Source organism: Neomonachus schauinslandi, chromosome 3 (assembly GCF_002201575.2).
Source record: "Neomonachus schauinslandi chromosome 3, ASM220157v2, whole genome shotgun sequence".
NCBI classification, from domain to species: Eukaryota; Metazoa; Chordata; class Mammalia; order Carnivora; family Phocidae; genus Neomonachus; species Neomonachus schauinslandi.
The window spans coordinates 136997129-137003193 of NC_058405.1; the positions used below are offsets into that span (position 1 = coordinate 136997129).

The following is a 6065-nucleotide window of genomic DNA, read 5'->3' on the forward strand; positions in this document are numbered from 1 at the left end:
TATATAGCCTAGCTATTTTATCAGCACACTGGAAGAAGACAGCCTTCTTTTCTTTCCTTTTTAAAGATTTTATCTTCAGGTAATCTCTATACCCAATGTGGGGCTCGAACTCACAACCCTGAGGTCAAGAGTGGCACACTCTTCCGACTGAGCCAGCCAGCTGCCCCAGCAGTCTTCTTTTCATGGCTAGTGCAGCCTGGCTTTGGTCCCACGGAGCATCTGGACTGTGTAGCAACTGCAAAGCTTTGGAAGCTGGATAAACTGACCAGTGTGTTTGCAAGGATGCCCATCCGCCAGTCCTCACAAGCTGAAAGAATGCCTTCCTCTTGTCATTTTCCTAAGGAACAGATTTAAGCATGCCCTAACAGAAGACGAAATGAAGATCTGCATGCAGCAGTTCATTAAGATTGATGGCAAGGTCCAAACTGATATAACCTGCCCTACTGGTTTATGGATGTTGTCAGCACTGACAAGACTGTAGAGAATTTCCACAGACTGTATGACACCAAGAGTGGCCCAGTACAGGTTGTGCAAAGTGAGAAAGATCTTTGTGACAACAAAAGGAATCTCTCGTCTGGTGACTCATGATTCTCACACCATCACTTCGCTGGGTCCCTCATCAAGGGGAACACCATTCAGATTGATTTGGAGACTGGTAAGATTAGCAACTTCATCAAGTTTGACACGGGTGAACTGTGTATGTGACTGGAGGTGCTAACCTGGGAAGAATTGGTGTGACCACCAATAAAAAGAGACACCCTGGTTCTTTTGATGTGGTTCATGTGAAAGATGTCAGTGGCAACAGCTTTGTTACCCAACTCCCCAACATTTTTGTTATTGGCAAAGGCAACGAAACATAGATTTCTCTTCCCCAAGGAAAAGCTCTCCACCTCACCATTGCTGAAGAGAGAGAGGCAAGAGACTGGTGGCCAAACACAGCAGTGGGTGAAATGATTTCTAGGTGACATGAATGGAAGAGTCTTGTTATTTAATTAAAGATAATACAGCATAAATAAATATTGTATAAACTGATACCCAAAAATGTTATCATTCCATTAATAAATATTTATCACATGCTATGTTCCAGGCATTCTGCTTGACAGGACAGATACCAAGAGGAGTTCAGCATTCTAAATATTGGGTAAGTCGGGGTGGGGGCAGGGAAAGACCTAAAAGAAATACAGATAGGATTCAGTCTCAAGTCAAGTGAAGAAATGGAGTGATCAGTTCTCCTTGGAGGAGGGAAAAGAGACTCAAAGAAGAAATACCTTGAGCCAAGTCTTTAAGAATGATTTGGTAACTTAACAAAGGTAAGGTGCAGGTAATGGAGGGTAAAGGAAGGACATCTCCAGCTGTCCAGCACCCTCGTGTCTAACCTCTACATATAAAGCTGTTGATGTAATGAAGGAGGAACCTCTGTTTTGGTTAATTCTGTGACATCAGTGAACCTAAAAGGGCTTGACTTATGAAGAAAAGAATGGCTCAAAGGCAGTCTGATAATACAGCTAATAATAAACAGCTGCCATTTGTGAGGTGCAACCAGGGGCCAGCATGGGCTAAGCATACGGTATTCATAAGCTCAGTGACTTCTTCTTTTTAAGATTTATTTATTTATTTGAGAGAGCAAGAAAGAGAGAGCATGAGTGGGAAGGGCAGAGGGAGAGGGAGAGAGAATCTCAAGCAGACTCCCCGCTGAGTGTGGAGCCCGACGTGGGGCTTAATCTCATGACCCTGAGATCGCGACCCTGAGATCACGACTTGAGCTGAAACCAAGAGTCAGACACTTAACCTGACTGCACCACCCAGGCGCCCCACTTGAGTTCAATGACTTCTAATCACAAGCAAGCTGTCTGGAAAGACTCAAGGATCATAATGTGCAGTCATTTGGATTTGTTCTGTGTGGACCTGGGTTAGACAGGATCAGTGGGTGAAAGCCATAGAAAGACAGATTTCAACTCAACCAAGGGAATAACTACCAAAGAGGCTGTGCTAAGATGGATGGAATGACTTCTGGACCAAGTAAGTTTTCTGCTTTTTAACTTCAATACTTTCCTTTGTAATAGACAGTCTTTACCCCAAACTATTTAGAGACTAAGAACAAGGGGCAAAGGCAGAATTTAAAGAATTCGGATTCTTTAAGAGTTTGCTATTCCTTATACCCACAGATGTGCCTTTATTTTCTTATTAAGATCAGCGAGCAAAAAAGAAGGGGCGCCTGGGTGGCTCAGCTGTTAAGCGTCTGCCTTTGGCTCACATCATAGTCCCAGGGTCCTGGGATCGAGCCCTGCATCAGACTCCCCGCGCCGCAGGAAGCCTGCTTCTCCCTCTCCCACTCCCCCTGCTTCTGTTCCCTCTCTCTCTGTGTCTCTCTCTGTCAAATAAATAAATAAAGTCTTAAAAAAAAAAAAAAGATCAGAGAGCAAAAAAGAAGATAGGGAGAGAGAAGCTCTTGACTCATAGGTAAAATGCAAGCTGAAGCAGCTGAGTGCATCGAGTCTAGTTGGGATATGCACAAGTAAGTACAGTGTTCCTCACAAAACTCTCTAAGTGGTACTCAAAGTTTCTGCAGTGGAGTATGGCTAACTCAAGGCTTATAGTCCCCTCTTCTGGTTGTAGAGCTAGACGGTGCCCAGACTGTCAGTTCCAGCTGGCAGTCCCTTGCCTGGCTGGGTTCCTGTCCCTCGCCATCCATCTATGGGGTCTACCTACCCATTTGCTTTTTACTCTGGGCCTCTTGCTTTGACAGATGGTTTTAACTTCAAATTACAAATAATTTTCTCTCTGGGTACTAGCTCAGTCCCTAACTTATGTTTAACATTTTAGGTAATAGCCTGCCGTTCATCATCTTAAGCAATTTACAGATTTAAATTTACACTGTGTGTGTTTGTGTGTATGTGTATGTAAATACATATGTGTTCTAATACAAATAACTTCCTGCTTCAGTATTACCACACACAGCATTCTGAGCCACAGGAGAGGAGAAGAGAGGAAGCCTCTAGTCAGCTAAGGGTTCCCCACACTCCTATCACCATCACACCATACTGGAAGGACTCTAAAACCCCACAACTTGCAGAAATGTTGAAGAAGGACCTTCAAGTGTCAGGTAGATAGTTGAATTCACCTGGAATTGAATTCACCTGGAACTGTAGCTGAATTCACCTGGAATTGTTCTCCCAAGTCTAAAAATCTATGACTCTTTGATAATTAACTTGAGTTGAACTCAGCCTTGAAATGGGACTATTTCCCATATCTGTCTTTTAACCACAAGTTATAAATCATCATGGTTGGCTTACAGTCAGGGGGAGGGAAAGGGAGGACCCAAATGGAGTCACCGATTGACTGGTTGCAGCCAAGATTATAAAAATGAAGAAGACATGATTCTATGCTCAGAAAGTTCATAGTCTAGCAGGGGAAACTGAGCCTTTCTAGGTCATATCAGAACAATGTGACAAATAAAGTGATTTTATTTTGTTTTAAAGATTATTTATTTATTTGACAGAGAGAGATACAGCGAGAGAGGGAACACAAGCAGGGGGAGTGGGAGAGGGAGAAGCAGGCTCCCCACTTAGCAAGGAGCCCGATGTGAGGCTTGATCCCAGGACCCTGAGATCATGGCCTGAGCTGAAGGCAGACGCTTAACGACCGAGCCACCCAGGTGCCCCAATAAAGTGATTTTAAAAAGATGTGTACATGGTGTCATGAGGCCACAGATGAGGGGCACCCAGTCTATCTGGGTAGGATGTAGAATTTGGAAATCATCGGGAGGAAGTGATTACTAAAATGGATCTTAAAATAAAAGTAGGACCTTCACTGGCATATAAAGGGAGATACCAGGATTCTGGTGTATTGCTGTGTATGGAGGGAAAAATTCTGCTTTGGGACAGAGACATCAAGGGTGAGAGATGGGGCTAGAGATGTAACCAGGGGCCAGACCACAAAGGGCTTAAATGACTCCTTAGGGCATTGGGGCTTTACCTTGTTGAGAGCAAGGAGCCATTGTTAGGTCTTGAGCAAAATGACATCATGAGATGTGCCTTTCAGATAAATCTCTCTGGTATGGCCTTGTAGAAAATTATTTGGGAAGACAAGACAGGAGGTAGGGAATAGTTAGGAGAGTGTTGTAGTAATCCACAGAGGAGATGATAAGTGCCTGAACATGGGTGTTGGTAGTTAGGGGAAGAAATAAAGAGAAATATTACATGGTGAAATTGGGGGGCTCACCAGATGATTGGGCATGGGGAGGGTATCAAATGGGATGGATTAGGGACAACTTCCAGGTATCTACCTTTGAGTGTCACTTCCCCAGTGAGGCCTTTGCTGGCCACCCTATTAAAACTACATCATCCTTACCAGCGTTCCCTATCCCCTTCATTGCTACATCTTTCTCTATAGCTCTCATGCCATATTATATGATTCCATCACCATCTATCTCCCCCCACTAGAATATATGAGGCTCTTCAGGACAGGGATTTTACTGCCATATCACAAACACCTGGAGCAGTCACTGGATCCTACCATGTGCTCAGTCTAGTGTGTGCTGAATGAATGCATGCAAGACGGTGTGCCAAGAAACTGAGAAAAGGGATGTAGGAAGATGAACAGGTCTAGAGAAAAAGTGGTTGAGTTCCGTGTGGAAATTTCTGGATCGCTCCAGGGAAGGCTCTGTAGGAAAAATAAATATAGAGTCTCAGAATGTTAGACCTGATAGATAACCCAGAGACTTTCTATACAGTTCCTTCACCTGGGGAAGAAAGAAACTGAGGTCCAGAAAAGTGAGTGACTTGCCCATGTCAAAATAAACACTGGCTAGATACTAGCACGGCTGGGCTGGACGCTCAGGCCTCGTGTTCCCGGCTCCATACCTTTAGTGTTTATGCCTCACGTTGTCTGGTTTCTGCTGATGTGAGAGATGGCTAAAAATCACTTGCCTTTGACCTTCAGCTAGAACTTAACGAAACTGCTTGACCTTCAGCTAGAACTTAACGAAACTGCTAAATGACTGTTTTCTTCCGAGTTAGGTGGGATGCCATTGGAAGATCATTACATAATCTTTATCAGGAAATGAAATCGATAATACATGATAATCCCAAAACTCACTCAGAAATTCCAATCCTACATATTTTACCACCAGAGAAGGACACATATGTGCACCAAAAAACATACACAAGGTTATTCATAGTGACATTAATCAAAATAGCCTAAAACTGGATACAACCCAAATGTCAAACGGAACAGATAAGTAAATTTTCTTTAAGGTGTTATATTTTACTAATGTTATTAAATAAATAAATAAATAATATGAAAAAATGAAAGATCTAAGACATCTACCCATGCACAAATCATTTTATGAGCACCTACTATTGCAAGGCAGATAGCCACTCTCAATTATTGGATTACTTATCATTGTACCTCATATGGCAGGCCTTTGGGGAGGGTACTTAGTTCTTTTGATAAAGTGTCAGCAAGTTCATTGTTCTGAGAGCAGAGGCCTAATGCTAAGCCCATCCACCCATCTGTGGTCCAATAACCAAGCGATGATGATGGAAGGAGCTCAAGATAAATATCTCTCCTTAAGGGCTAGATCTGCAAATTCTACTCAAGCTCTTAACAGTTACTTTCAAGGTGGCATGCCTGAATGGGATGCCTTTATCAGAAAATATGATCAATAATAGATGATAAATGACTAACAAAATGTATAACCTTAATGTAAATTTTTTAAAATTCTAGTTGAGAGTAGGCTACCTTACAAAAAAGATTTCACATTTCAAAAATGGACTTAAAGTCAAAACTTTTTACCTTTTAATCAGCCAACTATCCATCTGGCATTTAAATCCCATCTTCTGGGAGACAAGCTGACCTGGTGGGTTTCTTGTATTTTAAACAGAAATATATACAGCAGCTCATTAAAACCTCACCCTAAATTAAAGTCAGACTACATTAAGGCCAAATTACCTTAAATATAGCATGTTTTAGTGTTAAGTTCTATATCTATTTTTTTAAAGATTTATTTATTTGTTATTTGAGAGAGAGGGAGTGTGTGTGTGTGTGCAGGGATGGGGGAGGGT

General features: G+C 42.3%; 1 pseudogene; it reads left to right on the forward strand.

Moving 5' to 3' along the window:
• Nucleotides 1–258: 258 nt before the first annotated feature.
• On the forward strand, nucleotides 259–949 carry LOC110592092 (annotated as a pseudogene).
• The last annotated feature ends 5116 nt before the right edge of the window (nucleotides 950–6065 follow it).